The sequence below is a fragment of the Mandrillus leucophaeus genome, unplaced genomic scaffold (genome assembly GCF_000951045.1).
Source record: "Mandrillus leucophaeus isolate KB7577 unplaced genomic scaffold, Mleu.le_1.0 Scaffold223, whole genome shotgun sequence".
Taxonomy (NCBI): domain Eukaryota; kingdom Metazoa; phylum Chordata; class Mammalia; order Primates; family Cercopithecidae; genus Mandrillus; species Mandrillus leucophaeus.
This window is the reverse complement of record NW_012102288.1, coordinates 343,911-362,335: the sequence shown is the minus strand read 5'-3', so window position 1 is coordinate 362,335 and position 18,425 is coordinate 343,911.

The following is an 18,425-nucleotide window of genomic DNA, read 5'->3' as shown; positions in this document are numbered from 1 at the left end:
GGCTGGGCGCAGTGGCTCACACCTGTAATATCAGCAGTTTGGGATGCTGAGGTGGGCGGATCACAAGGTCAGGAGATCAAGACCATCCTGGCTAACACAGTGAAACCCCATCTCTACTAAAAATATGAAAAAAAGTAGCCAGGAGTGGTGGCGGGTGCCTGTAGTTCCAGCTACTTGAGAGACTGAGGCGGGAGATTGGCGTGAACCCGGGAGGTGGAGCTTTCAGTGAACCAAGATCGTGCCACTGTACTCCAGCCTGGGTGAGACTCTGTCTCAAAAAAAATAAAAATAAAAAAAAATTAAAAATAAAATAAATAAATAAATAAAGTCCAATACAAAGCACAAAAAAAGAACAGCAAAGCCAACAAACATATGAAAAAAAGCTCATCATCACTGGTCTTTAGAGAAATGTAAATCAAAACCGCAATGATATATCATCTCATGCCAGTTAGAATGGTGATCATTAAAAAGTCAGGAAACAACAGATGCTGGAGAGGATGTGGAGAAATAGGAATGCTTTTATATTGTTGGTGGAAGTGTCAGTTGGTTCAACCAGTGTGGAAGGCAGTGTGGCGATTCCTCAAAGATCTAGAACCAGAAATACCATTTGATCCAGCAATCCCATTATTGGGTACATACCCAAAGGATTATAAATCATTCTACTATAAAGACACATACACACATATGTTTATTGCAGCAGTATTCACAATAGCAAAGACTTGGAACCAACCCAAATGCCCATCAATGATAGACTGGATAAAGAAAATGTGGCACATATAATATACAGCATAGAATACTATGCAGCCATAAAAAAAGATGAGTTCATGCCCTTTGCGGGAACATGGATGAAGTTGGAAACCATCATTCTCAGCAAATTAACACAGGAACAGAAAACCAAACACTGCATGTTCTCTCTCATAAGTGGGAGTTGGACAATGAGAACACATGGACAAAGGGAGAGGAACATTACACACTGGGACCTGTTGGGGGGTGGGGGGCTAGGGGAGGGATAGCATTAGGAGAAATACCTAATGTAGATGTTGGGTTGATGGGTGCAGCAAACCACCATGGCACGTGTATACCTGTGTAACAAACCTGCACGTTCTGCACATGTATCCCAGAACTTAAAGTATAATAATAATAAAAAAGAAAGCACAAAAATAAAAGTACTTGGAAAAGGTTAAATAGTTAAATATTATGCAAAACTGAAAACTAGCTGCAGATACATTTAAGTTTATATCATTTTAGCAAGTTATTTATTTTAAAAAATTTCTAACCTGTATCACAGAGAGTGGACTTGAACTTGAAAATATGGTTAAGGTACAAATGCAGATTTGGGGTCCCAGTCTCCCAGACTGTGGCTTCTGTGGAAGAGATTGTACTGGCTCTAAATTCCATAGATGATTGAACAAGTTGTTTCTGCCTGTGTCAGAGCTGAAGAGTGAATATCTCCACTTTATATATATCAAAACCTCCCAAATAAAATTTGGTAACCCTCTATACCATAACACACAACATTAATAATTTGTATTCACAAAAGTCTCTTAGAAAAGATTTTTGAGATACCAGATACTTTAATTTTTTTATGTTTATATATTTATGGTATATGAGTGTGGATTTCTTACATGTATATATTGCACAGTGGTGGAGTCTGGGCTTTTAGTGTACTCATAACCTGAACAGTGAACCTTGTACCAAATAAGTAATTTTTCAACTCTCATCTCCCCATCCTCCCATCTTTTGTAGTACCCAAGGTCTATTATTCCACTCTGTATACCCATGTACCTATTGTTTAGCTTCCATTTATAAGTGAGCATATGCAGCATTTGACTTTCTGTTTCTGAGTTATTTTACTTAGGATAATGGCCTCCAGTTCCATCTACATTGCTGCAAAAGTTACAGTTTTATTCTTTTTTATGTCTTAGTATTGCATTTTGTGTGTGTGTGTGTGTGTGTGTGTGTATCGCACATTTTCTTTATCAAATCCTCTGTTGATGGACACTTAGACTGAGTCCACATTTTTGCTATTGTGATAAACATGTGAGTGCAGGTATCTTTTTAATATAATGATTTCTTTCCCTTTGGATATATACCAAGTAGTGGAATTTCTGGATCTAATGACAGTTCTATTTTTAGTTCTTTGAGAAATCTCCATACTCTCTTCTATAAAGGTTGTACTAATTTACATTTCCACCAAAAGTGTATAAGCATTCCCTTTTCTCTGCATCCTCACAAACATCCGTTGTTTATTGACTTTTTAGTAATAGTCATTCTGACTAGTGTGAGATGATATTTTATTGTGATTTTAATTTGAATTTCTCTAATGATTAGTGATGTTGAGCATTTTCTCGACATCACTATGCCAGTGGTGTGTATGTCTTCTTTTGAAAAAAGTTCATGTTCTTTGCCCACATTCTAATGCGGTTGTTTCTTTTCTTGCTGAGTTGTTTGAGTTCCTTGTAGATTCCGAAAATTATTCCTTTGACAGATGCATAGTTTGAAATTTTTTTCCCTATTCTGTAGTTTGTCTCTTCACTCTGTTGTTTATTTTTCGGTCCAGAAACTTTTTAGTTTAAGTCCCATTTGTCTACTTCTGTTTTTGCTGCATTTGCTTTTGAGGCCTTGGTCATAATATTTTTTTGCCTAGGTGAATGTCCTGAAGATTTTTTTCCAGGCTTTCTTCTAGTATTTTCATAGTTTCAGGTCTTATGTTCAGGTCTTTAATCTATCTTGAGTTAATTTTTGTAGCTGGTGAGAGGTAGGTGTCCAGTTTCAATCTTCTGCATATGGCTATCCAATATTCCCAGCACCATTTATTGAATAGGGAGTCATTTACTTATTAAATATTTTAGTTGGCTTTGTTAAACATCAGTTGGTTATAGGTGTATGGTTTTATTTCTGAGTTTTTCATGCTGTTCTATTCATCAATGTGTACGTTTTTATATTAGTACTATGTTGTTTTGGTTACTATAGCTTTGTAGTATAATTTGAAGTCAGATAATATAATGCCAACGACTCTGTTCTTTTTGTTTAAAATTGCTTTGGCATTTTGGACTCTTTTTTTGGTTTTATATGAATTTTAGGATTTTTTTTTCTAATTCTATGAAAAATGACATTGGTAATTTGATAGAGATTGTGTTGAATCTGTATATTGCTTTAGACAGCATGGTCATTTTAATAATATTGAATCTCCCAATCCATGAACCAGGGATGTTTTTCCATTTGTTTTTGTCATCTAGGGTTTCTTTCATCAGTGTTTTATAGTTCTCCTTATAGATATCTTTTACCTCTTTGGTCAAATGTATTCCTAGGCATTTTACTTTATCTTATCTTTTGTAGCTATTATAAATGGAATTGCCTTCTTAGTTTGGTCCTTGGAAACGTCAACTACATTTAAAATCCTTTTCCAATTGATGGATCTCAGGTCTTGATGAATGTCTCAGTTATAATTTTCTTAAGATTGAAAAAGTACATATTTTTTCTATATATACATAAAATTGTCCTTTCTCAAAATTTTAATTTTAATTCAATTCAATTTTAATTTAATTCAATAACCTGCTAGATATCATTTTAGAATCTTGTAGTACTAGTTTTCTTATCAATTAATTGTAGATCTTAGCCTTTTAATTGGGGCATTTTTTTCCCCCTATTAGGACTTCAGTTATTAGGACTTGAGTTTTTTAGGACCTACATTTGTAGACAAGAACCACGTTATATTTGAGAAATTTGTGAGCCATGTCCTGGGCCTAGCACAGTGCCTGGTAAGATGTAGACCCTCAATAAATTTTGTTGAATAGGTTAATAAATAAAGAAGCCCCATCACTCAATTTTTTTTTTTTTTTTGGAAGGAGTCTGACTGTCGCCCAGGCTGGAGTGCAGAGGTGCGATCTCGGCTCACTGCAATCTCTGCCTCCTGGGTTCACGCCATTCTCCTGCCTCAGTCTCCCAAGTAGCTGGGACTACAGGCGCCCGCTACCACACCCGGCTAATTTTTGTATTCTTAGTAGAGACGGGGCTTCACCTGTGTTAGCCGGGATGGTCTCAATCTCCTGACCTCGTGATCCACCCGCCTCGGCCTCCCAAACTGCTGGGATTACAGGCGTGAGCCACCGTGCCCAGCCTATTTCAATCAATTGTTAAAAGTGCTAAGAACAAGTGGAGACCTTGTTAATGAAGAAAAAAATAGTATTTACTACTTACCTTAACACTGTACTAAGAAGGGATATACAGATCAAAAGGATTAAATCTCTGCCCATATTAAGCTAACTCTTTTGTAAAGAAGAATGTAAACAAAGTCAAAAATGCATTTTTTTAGGTGCTAGAGATTAGACAGGACAAAATCTTCTGGCTCCGCTTGGAGTTAAGTGGCTTTGGGAGAGGCTTCGCTGTAGTTTAAAGGCAGAGGTGGGGAAGGCCACTCTGGGCACAAGGACAGATCCACAATGGGATGGGGTATGAAACAGCATGAACCCTTCAGGAAATTACACATGATTTAAAAGGAAAATGGGAGCCCATGGCAGAAAATGGAATTGAACAGGAGGAGAAGGATCGTAAAAAGCATTTAATAATATTAAAGGAAATTTGAAACTTGTGTTATACAATAAGGAACAATTTAAAAATTCTATACTGAGGAGTGACAAGGTTAGATTTGTGTTCTGGGGAGCATAATAATAGCCTTACAGCTGGTGAATTTGAAAGCTGGGTCTCAAAAGTTTAGATCTCAAATAGGTTTTTACAGCAGTATTCATCCTCAGCAAACATGATTTGGAACTAAACCAAGGCAGTGGCAATGGGGCTGGAAAATAAACACTAGATTTTATATCTAGATGAAGATTTGGGGAATAAGAGAGGCCACATTAATGTTTAATTCTATTTACAGTGGATCCCAGCCACCATCCGCTTTAACACAGAGGTGATTTTCCAGTAGCTAAGAGGACTGGGTACTTTAGATACGTTTGTGAAGTTGTCCTCCTCTCGTTAATGTGCTTTTTTACTGTCTTTGTGTAGGTTGATGGGGGAGACAGAATTAGGATCACACATAGAAGTTCAGTCTTTGAAAGGCCTTCTTTCTCTTTTCCCCCAAACAATGACCCCCACCTCTTCCTTCTGGCATATGTTGCCGCAAAACCCTAACACTACTGCCAATCTGCTGGTCTTAGAGCCAAGAATCTGCCACCACCTGGCCCACCTCAGCCTGCTCTGCTAGCTGCTCTCCTGCCAATGCTGGCCTTGATGTACAAGTGTAGGTTTTGAGGGTTCTGTTCTCTCCCCCTTTCTCTCTTTGAGTGTGTGTTTGTGAGTGTGTGTGTCTTCTGTAACGAGAAGAAAGCAGGCCACATTTTCTCCGCTCATGTTATACATTTCCCGGAGCGTCTCATATCAAAACCTGTTCTAAGTCCAAGCCTTAGAAGCTCTTTACTGGCACAGACTACACTTGGGTTGTTACTTTTCAAGGGCTACCTTGCTGTCAGTTAAGATTTTAACAACCCACTACAGTACTCCAACCGTGCAGTCCCTCACATCTTGAAGTCTGTGCTTTGGCAGCAGCAGAATCAGAGGTCTGTGGATTCTGAATCCAGAATGTGTCAAACCAAAGGGTGACGTTTTGGGACATTTAATAAGTCAGAGACTGTTTCCCAAGAAATTTTTTTTTGAAGGATCTAAACTAAAATACAATTGAACTGAGATCTCAAGACAGGAAAAGTGAACTTGACAAGAATTAAGCTAAGCTACATCTCATGACATAAATATTCATATATGCATATACATTAACAGATTCAAGTGAAAAATTGATTTTTTATTAGATAGGATTAACTTCAGCTACAGAAAACAGAAAGTTCAAATGACTGGCTTTAAAAAGCTAAATTTACTCGTCTTTCATTTAAATGCAATCTGGGGCGTTGGGGGGAAGATAGGTTTGTGGGTTTCCCATTCTCAAGGTGCCAGACATGTGTGTTCCTGCCCCATATCCTTAGAGGGAGGCTTTCCTCCTCAAGATTGCCTTATGTGCAAAGTGACTACCAAAGCTGCATTTTTTTTTATGCCCAAATTATAGTAAGAAACAGAAAAGGAAGAAGGAACAGAAAGGCACATGAAATCTGCATTTTCCCTTTTTAAGAAGCTTTCCTCCCCAACCAATCATAGAAATGATGGCTGTCAAGGAGACCAGGATATAAAGTGTCTTATTTGCGCTCATTGACCTTCAGATAAAATTAGGGGGAAAATAATAACATAGATATCTGATAGGAAACTAACAGTACCTTCTGCAATAATGATTACATTTCTGGAAAATAAATGTTAAGATCCTTGAAAACAAGGAGTGATAGTTGAAGAAAAACTTCTTAGCAGCCGGGGACTAAAAACTTTAAAAGATTTGAGACAAAAATCTGAAAATTGGTAGAGAATTGGGGAGAAAAGGAGAATTTGAACAAGGCATTCAAGAGTAAGAAAAATGTCATCATAAAATTACTGCGAAAGCATAAAAGCAACTATATTTTATTAGAGTAAAAATACATGGATTGAATAACCCTAATAAAATAAATTCCAACCATACATTGTTTATAAAAAGTGCATTTAAGGTGATTAGGAAAAAATAAAACTAAAATTAAGCACAAAGATGTCCCAGGGAAGTGAAAGCAAAAATAAAGTCAGATATTATTGTCATTAGACAAAGTAAAATTTAAGGTGAAAACATGACAAAGAGGGACATTAAATAAGGATAAATGTACAATCCATGGTGACAAACTTTTATAAACTTAAAATCATATTAACAAAACACAAACAATATAAAACTAAAATACCTTGATAAAATGCAAATTATCAGGTAACAAGAATATAGTTATTGCAGAAAGTAATATATCAAACTAAAATAAGAATGTATGTGTATCTATCACATATATACTATACTTCGTAGCCTACAAAATAAGAATATACAATTTCCTCTTAAACTGTTATACATTTATAATAATTAATAATTTGGCCACTCAGAAAACCTTGGTAAAGCCCGGAAAGTAGAGATATTATAAGACAACTTAATAATAATTTAATAACATTGTGTAAAAACTGAAGAAGTATCATATTGTGGTTGTAAACATGAACTCTAGTTATCCTAGTTTTGTGATCTGGGAAAGTTAGTTATCTTCTCTCTACCTCAGCTTAATTTTCAGTAATATTAGGAAAATAATAGTTTCTACATCATCAGTGTTTTTTTTTTTTTAGCAATAAATGACTCATATGTATTAAACACTTAGATCCATTGTTGACATATAGTATGTATAAATAATGTCAGTATAAATCAATGTCAACCTAAAAAGTTAAGACTGTGATCTTAAATAATAATAGATTTAGAATAAAATCAAAACTGAAGTGACATTACTAACTTAAAAATAACAAAAAAAGAGAAGACTTTAAACACAATGGATGGAAAGCAGCTATATCAATAAAAGACAAAAATGTGGAGTATTATATGTTCTTACTGTTTTTTAAAATTATAAAAATAAATGAACTAAAACATAGAATTTTAAAAATTAAATGTTGGAAGGATTAGGTCAGATAATAAGAGAAATTTCTGTTAGCAGCAGCTGAATTTTCTGCTAATAACAGAGAATTTGAAACGATGATTTCATAAACGTGGCAAAGTGTTTGTAATAGCCATCCTAGGAACAGAGAATATTTGTAACTAGTTGAGGAAGTACTGTTGGGCAGTGTCAATACACTGATTAAGAACAGAATTTAAAATAATGCTAATAATAAAGCCAAAAAACTCAGTAACGCAATTTTTTTTCAGTATGATTCAGTACTGCAGAAGGAGAGATAATTAAACTTGGAAATTGACATACAGTTGTCCCTTGGCATCCGTGAGGAATTAGTTCCAGGACTCCCTATGGATACCTAAATTCACAAACGCTCAGGTGCCTTAAATAAAATGGCATAAGATTTGCATATAACCCCCTCTTTATAATTTAAGTAATCTCTAAAGTACTTATAATACCCAACGCCTATGGAAACAGTTGTATTATTTAGGGAATAATGACAATAAAAAATACATGTACATGCTCAGTAACAGATGCCTTTTTTTTAAAAAAAAAAATTGTTTTTGATCCACAGTTGGCTGAATCTGTGGATACAGAGGCCACATTTACTGAGGGCAGACTATATTTCGAGTACTTAAGGATCAAAAGGGACACGCCTCTGAGGGTACTGAAGAGTGGGAAGAAATTCCTAGACAGAGGGTCAGACTAGAAGGCAAGGAAGTAAAGTCAGGAGATGATTAGAGAATAAGAAAATCATACAAGACTGGAGATTATGTTGAAGTGTAAGAGCATAATTAGAGTGAGAAACATGAATCAAGGAAGAAGGAGATTGGTGCTTGAGAGGTGTGGCAGATTGTATCTTTCAAAGATGGCTACACCAATATATATCTAATTCCACAAGCTGTTTTTACCATGCTATATTGACACTCCTCCATCTGGAGGTGAGGTCGATGTCCCCTCCCTTGAAAACAAACGAAAGTTTGTAATTGCCTCGATCAACAGATTGCAGTAGGAGTGATACTGGATGATTTCAAAGGCTAATACACACAAGTAAATAATGGCTTTCATTTGACTCTTTCTTGGAACATGTGCCATGGAAACCCTGAGCTTATTTGCAAGAAGCTCAGCTATCCTAAAGTCTACTGGGTAGATCAAGTGGAGAAATTACATAGACACTGAGATTATGTTCAAGAGGTCTCAGAGGTTCAAGGCCTCCCAATTCAGGCACCAGACAAGTGGAGAAAAGGCTTTCAAGATCATCCCTCTGAAATAATTGTCTGATTGAAACCTCAAAAGACTCCCTGAGCCAGAATCATCTGGCCGAGCCATTCTCAAATTCCAAATCCACAGACAGCATGAATGATAGTAAATCATTATTGTTGTTTTAAGGTACATAAGTTTTGGGGGGCAATTTACACACAGCAACAGAAAAAAACAACTGATGAATGGGAAATATGGAGAGAAATGCAAATAGAATAAAACGGGGAGGAATACAAGGAGAGGAAAGTAGTACTGTGCAAAATAGGTAATAGGATGACCCTCAAAAGGAATTTTTTTTTTCTAAGTATCTTAATGAATGTAAGGTCAGATTAAATTGGAAGGCATCAGGTACAAATATCAGTAATGTTAAATTCTATTTGTAGTAAGTCAACTATTTGTAAATTATGCATTGGAGATCGACTTTACATCAACCAAAAAGTTAAATTTATTTAGAAATCTATAGAAGAAGAAAAAGAAAAAAAGCCATTGGAAAAGTTTTAAAGATTATTCCATTAAATAGACAAAGTCCTTTAAGGAAAGGGATTAAAATGAAGGTAAGGTGATCTGCTTAAAAATAATATAGCAGTCTGGGAGCCGTGGCCCATGTTTACAAACCCAGTACTTTGAGAAATCTAGGCAGGAGGACCTCCCAAAAGAGGACTTGGAGTTTGAGACCAGCCTGGGCAACACAGAGAGACTCCCTCTCAAAATTTTAAATTTCTTAAAAGAAAAAAAAAATGAAATAATATTGTATTAATTCCTGTAAAAGCATCAGACAGATTTAGATGAGAGAGAAAAACTACAGGGAAGGAGAAAGCTGGTCTGTGGCAAGGACTTCTAATTTAGAGAAAGACAGATGATAGCAAACAGCAAAAGTTATATTATAGATGTGACTTAAAAACTAATTTGATTTTTAGTTTTAGTCAGAAAAGTGCTTTAGGTATGGAACAAGTATAACCTAGTATTTCCAGCATTTCTCTGTTGACCTCATATCTCTCACCAGATACTGCCTCAATTCTCTGTTGTTCTTCACAGCAAATTCCCTTGAAAGAGAAACTAGCTGTGATCAGAAATTCCTCTGTTTCAATTTGATCCTGAATCCACTTCATCTAGGTCTTCCTCACCAAATCCCACATATATTTGTTTTATTATGGTCACGTGGGACCTCCACATTGTTATATCAGTATTTTGTCCTCATTTTACTTGAGTTATTTGTAGTTAATTACTCCCTTCTCCCTGAAACACTTTCCTTACTCGGCTTCTAGGATGCTCTGTTCTTATGGATTTCCCCTTTCACTTCAGTCATTTCTGTTTGTTTTTTCAGTATCTTCGTGATCTTATATTTCAATGCACCCTGCTAGCCTCCCAACTAGGTTTCCTATTTTCACCTTAATTCTCTATGGTTTATTCTCAACAAGAAAGCAATTAAAACCCCTTAAAAATGTCAACAAAACTGTCACTACTCAATACTCTCCAAGTAAGAGGTGACAATGTGCTAGCAGCCCTCACAGCACTTCATTGCCCTCGGCGTCCACTCTGGCTGTGCCTGAGGAGCCCTTCAGCCCGCCACGGCACCCTGAGAGCCCCTCTCTGGGCTGGCTGAAGCTGGAGCCCCCTCCCTCTGCTTGCGGGGAGGTGTGGAGGGAGAGGCGCAGGTGGGAACCAGGGCTGCGAGGAGCGCTCGCTGGCCAGTGCGAGTTCCGGAGCGCCCGTGCGAGTTCCGGCGGATGCGGGCACGGGCTCGGCGGGCCCCGCACACGAAGCGGCTGGCCAGTGGCCCCGCTAAAGGCAGTGGGGGGCTTAGCACTTGGGCCAGCAGCTGCAGAGGATGCACCAGGTCCCCCAGCAGTGCTGGCCCGACAGCGCTGTGCTCGACTTTTCGCGGAGCCTCAGCCGCCTTCCCGCAGGGCAGGCTCGGGACCTGCAGCCCGCCATGTCTGAGCGCCCCCCTCCACGTTGGCCTCTGGCGTCGCCAGAGCCTCCCCGACGGGCGCCGCCCCCCTGCTCCCTGGCGCCCGGTCCCATCGACCGCCCGCCCAAGGGTTGAGGAGTGCAGGCGACGGCTGGGGACTGGCGGGCAGCTCTGCCGCAGCCCGGTGCAGGATCCACTAGGTGAAGCCAGCTGGGCTCCTGAGCCGGATGGAGACTTGGAGAACTTTTATATCTAGCTGGATGATTGTATGTGTACCAATCAGCACTCTGTGTCTAGCTCAAGGTTTGTAAATACACCAATGGGTACTCTGTATCTAGCTAACCTAGTGGGGACTTGGAGAACTTTTAGATCTAGCAGTGTCTACCTAAAGGATTGTAAATGCATCAATCAGCACCCTGTCAAAACGGACCAATCAGCTCTCTGTAAAATGGACCAATCAGCAGGATGTGGGTGGGGCCGGATAAGGGAATAAAAGCAGGCTGCCCAAGCCAGTCAGTGGCAACGTGCTTGGGTTCCCTTCCAGGCTGTGGAAGGGTAGGTGTTTCACTATTTGCAATAAATCTTCTTGTTGCTCAGTCTTTAGGTCCATGCTGCCTTTATGAGCTGTAACACTCACTGTGAAGGTCTGCACCTTCAGTCCTGTCAGCAAGACCACGAACCCACCAGAAAGAAGGAGCTCCAGACACATCTGAACGTCTGAAGGAAGAAACTCCCGACACACCATCTTTAAGAAATGTAACTCTCACTGCCAGGGTATGTGGCTTCATTCTTGAAGTCAGGGAGACCAAGAACCCACCAATTGCAGGCACACAAGGGGTCCTTATTTTATTCGGGTAAAAAACTGAAGTCCTTACTATATCCCTGTAAATTCCCATAGCATCCGTCCCCACAGCCTCTCTGGCCCCTATCCATTCTGCCCTTTGCCCATTCTGCCCAGCCACAGTGGCCCAATAGCTAGTCTGTGAACACATCAAACACATACTTAATCTCAAGGCTTTTGCAATCGTTCTTCTCTCTAGCTGTAATCTCTCATTACTTATTCTGAGTGTCTTGTTTCTGCAGTTGCTTTACTTACTCGACCATTGTAAAATAGTCATTCTTAACCGCACAACTCCATTATATCTTACCTTCTTTGCCTTGACTTATGCTTTTCCTTGAAGTTACAGATACCTGATGTAGATAGTATTTACTTTTTTTTAATGCTTGCATTAATCACCTAGAATATAAACTCCAAAAGAGGAGGTCTTTTATTATCTATCTAATATATCTTGGATATTTGTTCCCACCTAAATTTCATGTTGAAATGTAATTCCCTGTGTTGGAGATGGGGTCTGGTGGGAGGTATGTGGATCATGGGGTAGATCCCTCATGAATGGCTTGGGCCATCCCTTTGGTGAGAAGAGAGCTCTGGCTCTGACTTTTCACGAGATCTGGTTGTTTAAAACTGTGTGGCACCTCCCCTGAACTTCCTCTCACTTGCTCCTGCTTTTGCCATCTGAAGTACCTGCTCTTGCTTCATTTTTCACCATGGGTAAAAGCTCTCTGAGACCCTCCCTCAGAAGCGCATGTCCCTATGCTTGTTGTGCAGCTGGCAGAACCATGAGCCAATTAAGTCTCTTTTCTTATAAATTACTCAGTCTCAGGTATTTCTTTATAGCAATACAAGGATGGCTTAATACATGTCTCTAAAGCAAAAACTGGGCCTGGTATGTAATAGGTGTTCAATAAATATTTATCGAATAAACGAATAAATATTGGGTTAAATAAAGTTTAAAGCATCATAATAGAACACTGGGTAGATGTCAATATGACAGTTTCCTTATTTACATACGGACATGGAGAGGTCTTTGTGGGCATTGGTAAGAGAGCAAACCAAATTACAGAACACTATGTAGAGTATAGCTGTATAGGATACATATGGTATATGTTTACAAATATGTCTAGAAAAATTTGAAAGCTATATATCAAATATTACATCATTTATCTTTAGAAGGCTAATTGCATGTTTTCAATTTATTATTTATAATTTTTTTTTTTTATTTTTTAACTATTTTTATAGGTTATTTGTATAATCACAAAAGACAACTGAATAATTCTTGTTTTCTTCATCAACTTTTAAGTTCTGGGGTACATGTGCAGGATGTGCAGGTTTGTTACATGGGTAAACGTGTGGCATGGTGGTTTGCCGCGCAGATCAACTCATCACTAAGGTACTAAGCTGAGCATTCATTAGTTATTCCTCCTGATACTCTCCTTCCCCTTGCTCCACCGACACGCCCTAGTGTATGTTTATATTGATACCCCTCATGTGACCATGTGTTCTCATCATTCAGCTTCCTCATGTAAGTGAGAACATGCAGTGTTTGATTTTCTGTTCCTGTGTTAGTTTGCTGAGGATAACGGCTTCTAGATCCATCCATGTCCCTGCAAAGGACATGCTCTTGTTTCTTTTTATGGCTGCATAGTATTCCGTGGTATATATGTACCACATTTACAACTGAGTAATTTTGACACAAAAAATGTATTGTTACATGGATATAATGTTTATATTCTTTTCACAGAATTTGAGTCACTTGAATTTCTGCTTTAACACTTAGAATTTGGAGGGTCTGTTTTCTTAAAAAATATATATATTAACACTTTAAATCCAGTAAGTAAATGTGGAAGTTTGGGGGAAATAGTCAGCTGGAAACTCAGAATTGATGTTAACTTTCACCAGGCCTTTGTTCACATTATTTTCATCTATAATTAATGAACAAATAATCCTGTACTATCTCTGCATTCAAAAATGATATATATGGTGCATATGTATATAGGGCAAAAATCTAAGAAATGTAGCCAAATATTAATATTGCTTAGACATATGTAGTCATATCATGGTGAAATTTTTTTATTTTCTTGATTTTGCAAGAAGAATAATAAAGAGGCTGTTTACATTTTGATATCCAAATGTGTATACAAATATAAAAATTATGCTTTAAAAATCTAATAAATAAATGGAAGTAAAACATTTTTGAATTTTTTTTAAGATTCCACAATAGATCTAGGTATTCTTCTTATCCATATGCTGATACTACCATTGCCCAAATTCTGGCAGTTGGTCCCTTTGGGAAACAGCTAGATGAATCACTACTATACACACTTACTGTGGTATTCAGTACCCCTCCTCAAGGGGAATTAGCCTATCTTTTGTTTTGCTTCAGTAATATTTTATCTTTATTTATTTATTTTTATTTATTTATTTTTTTTTGAGACGGAGTCTTGCTCTGTTGCCCGGGCTGGAGTGCAATGGCCGGATCTCAGCTCACTGCAAGCTCCGCCTCCCGGGCTTACGCCATTCTCCTGCCTCAGCCTCCTAAGTGACTGGGACTACAGGCGCCCGCCACCACGCCTGGCTAATTTTTTGTATTTTTTTAGTAGAGACAGGGTTTCACCGTGTTAGCCAGGTTGGTCTTGATCTCCTGACGTCGTGATCCGCCCGTCTCGGCCTCCCAAAGTGCTGGGATTACAGGCTTGAGCCACCGCGCCCGGCCAATATTTTATCTTTAATAGACAAATAGTGATTGTATTTATTCACGGGATACAATGTTACATTTTGATGCAAACATACCTTGTGGAATGATCAAATCAAGCTAATTAACATATCTGTCATCTCAAATGCTTATCTTTTCTTCTTGGTGAGAGCATTTAAAATCCATTCTTGTAGCTATTTTGAAATATAAAGTATATTATTTTTTAACTACATTTAGTTACAATGTAGTGTAATAGCCTTTGGTAGCCATCACTGTACTCTGTATTTCTATCAGTTTGCCTTTTTAAATTACACATGTAAGTGAGATCATGCAGTATTTGTTGTTTTGTGTCTGACTTATTTCATTTAGCATAATGTCCTCTAGGTTCATCCATGTTGTCATAAATGACAAAATTTCCTGCCTTTCAAAGGCTGAATGGTATTCTATTGTTTATATATACCATATTGCCAAAATCCATTCATCTGTTGGTGGGCACTTAAGTTATTTTCAAATATTGGCTATTGTTAATAATGCTGCAGTGAATGTGGGAGTTCAGACATCTTGTTGACATACTGATACTAATTCCTTTGACTATATACTCAAAACTGGAATTGCTGGACTGTGCAGTAATTTTAGTTTTTTAGTAACATTCATACTGTTTTCCAAAATAACTGTACTAATTTACAATACCATCAACAATGTGCAAGGGTTCCCTCTTCTCCACATCCTCATCAACACTTGTTAGTTTTCATCTTTTTGATAATAGCCAGTCTATCAGGTATAAGATAATATTGCATTGTGATTTAATTAGCATTTCTTTGATGATTAGAGATGTTGAGCATTTTTTCATGTATCTTTTAACCACTTTTATGTTTTCTTTTGAGAAATGTCTATTTAAGTCCTCTGCCCATTTTTAATAGGATCATTTGTTTTCTTATTATTGAGGAGTTTGAGTTCCATGCATATTTTAGATATTAGCCTTTTATCTAATGCGTAATTTGCAAATATTTTCTCCCAATCTGTGGGTTGCCTCTTTAGCCTGTTAACTATTTCTTTTCCTTCCTGCAGAAGCTTTTTAGTTTGATGCAATACAATTTGTCTATTTTTGCTGCTATTGTCTGTGCTTTTGGGGTCAAGAAATCTCTGCTCATACCCAGGTCATGACGATTTCCCCGTATGTTTTCTTCTAGTAGTTTTATAGTTTCAAGTCTTATGTTATATTAAGTCTTTAATCCATTTTGAGTTGATTCTTGTGCAAGGGCTGAAATAAGTGTTCATTCTGATTCTTCTGTGTGTGCATATCCAGTTTTCCCAAAACATTTATTGAAAAGTCTGTCATTTCCCCATGGTTTGATCTTGTTATCTTTATGAAAATTTAATTGACCATAGGTATGTGAGTTTATTTCTGGGCTTTCTATCATATTCCATTGATTGATATGTCTGGTTTATGCCAATACCATGCTGCTGGCTTTGTAATGTGTTTTAATGTCTGATACTGTGATATCTGCAGCATTATTTTTTCTCAAGATTTTTATTTGTGGCTATTTGTAGTTTCATACATATTTTACAATTTTTTATTTCTGTGAAAAATGCATTGGAATTTTCATAGGGATTACGTTGAATCTGCTTTGGGTAGTATGACCGTTTTAACAATATTAATTGTTCTAATCCATGAGCATGGACTAGCTTTTCGTTTATTTGTGTCATCTTCAGGTTTTTTCAACAGTGTTTTATAGTTTTTAGTATATGGAACTTTAATTTCCTTGGTTGAATTTACTCCTACGTGTGTGTGTGTGCATCAACTAACCATAGTTATGTGGGTTTATTTCTATCATATTCCATTGATTACTTCTAAATGAGTGAGTGTGTGTGTGTGTGTGTGTGTAAGATACTATTGTAAATGGGATATTTTTTAATTTCTCAGGTTGTATATTGTTAGTGTATGGAAATAATATTGATTTTGTAAGTTGATATTGTATTCCGCAAATTCACTAAATTTGTTAATTTAACAATTATTTTTGGTGGAGTCTTATAGGGTTTTCTATATATAAGATCATATCAGCAAACAATTTCATTTCTTCTTTTTCTATTTGAATGCTTTTTCTTACCTAGTTGTTTTGACTAGGACCTCCAGTACTATGTTGAACATAATTGATGAAAGCAGACCTGTCTTGCTCCTGATCCAAAAGACTTTAACTTTTCACCGCTGAGTATGATGTTCACTGTAGGCTTGTTATATATGGTCTTTGTTGTGTTGAGAAATATTCCTTCTATAACTGATTTTCAAAAGTTTATCATGAAAGGATGTTAAATTATTTCAAATGATTTTTCTTCATCTATTGAGGTGATTATATTGTTTTTATTCTTCATTCTGTTACTATGGTGAATCACATTTTTAATTGTTTTTTACTTCCATGAATTTATTTTGTGATAGGTAGAAAACCACATCTGTAGACCTAGAAGCAGAGTGAATCTAAAAAATATTATTTATAATTATTATGAGTACACAATATGTATGTATTTTCCTGGAGTACATGCAATGTTCTGATACAGGCATATGATGTTTAATAATCACATCAGGGTATTTGGAGTATTCATTACCTCAAGCATTTATCATTTCTTTGTGTTAGGGAATTTCACTTTCATTCTTTTAGTTATTTAAAATATACAATGAATTATTATTGACTGTAGTCATCCTGTTGTGCTATTAAATACTAGGTCTTATTCATTTTATCTAACTATATTTTTGCACCCATTAACAATCCCCACTTGATTTGCATATGGTAAGCCATTCTTGCATCCCAGGAATAAATTCCATTTGACCATGGTGAATGATCCTTTTAATGTACTGTTGAATATAGTTTTTGGTATTTTGTTGAGGATTTTTGCATCCATATTCATCAGTAATACTGATCTGTAATTTTCTTTTCTGTTAGTTTCTTAGTCTGACTTTGGTCTCAGGCTAATGTTGGCCTTACAAAATGATTGTGGAAGTGTTTCCTTCTCTTCAATTTTTTGAAGAGTATGGAAATAATTATTATTAGTTCTTCTTTAAATGTGGGTAGAATACGTTTATGAAAATATCTTTTCCTGGGCTGTTCCTTGATGGCAGACTTTTCATTACTGATTTAATTTCCTTGCTCATTACTGTTCCGTTTATATTCCTAATTTCATGATTTGATCTTGGAAGGTTATGTATCAAAGCGTTTATCTATTTCCTCTCCGTTGTCCAATTTGTTGGCATATAATTGTTCATCGTGGTCTCATAAGATCCTTTGTATTTTTGTATTATCAATTGTGATATCGTTTTTCATTTCTGATTTAGTTCATCTGAACCACCTCTATTCTGCCGTAGTTAATTTAGCTAAGGTTTGTCAATTTTGTTTGTCTTTTTGGAAGACCAACCCTTAGCTTTATTGATCTCTTGTATTGGTTTTCTAATTTCTGTTTCATTGATTTTTGCTCTGAAATGTTTATTTTCTTCCACTAACTTTAGGCTTAGATTGTTCTTCTTTTACTAATTCCTTGAGAGGTAACATTAAGTTGTTTATATAAAATCTCTCCCTTTCACCCTCTCTTTTGACGTAGGCATTTAGTATTACAAACATTCCTCTTAGAAACACTTTTGCTGAATCTCATGAATTTTAGTATGTTGTATTTTCATTTTTCTTTAAATATTTTAAAATTAATTTTTAAATTTCCTCTTTGAATCAATAGTTTTTCGGGAGCATGTCATTTAATTTGCATATATTTGCTAATTTTTCTTGGTTCCTCCTGTTACTGATTTCTAGCGTCATACCTTTGTGATTGAGAAAGATATTTGATATAATATTGATCTTCTGATATTTGTTAAGATGTGTTTTGTGGTCTATCGATTTATCCTAGGGAATGTTACATGTATAATTGAGAAAAATGTATATATTGTTGCTGTTGGATGAAATGTTCTGCATATGTCTGTTAACTCCATTGGTATAAGTATAGTTCAAGTCTAATATTTTGTTATTAATTTTTTGTCTAGTTAGTAGTTCTGTTGTTGAAAGTGGGATATTAAAATTACTTACTATTATTGTGCTGCATTTATGTCTCTTTTCAGATCTCTTAATCTTTGGTTTATATATTTAGGTGCTTCAGTGTTGGGTACATATGTATTTACAATTGTTATATTATCTTGATTCATTGATTTTTTTT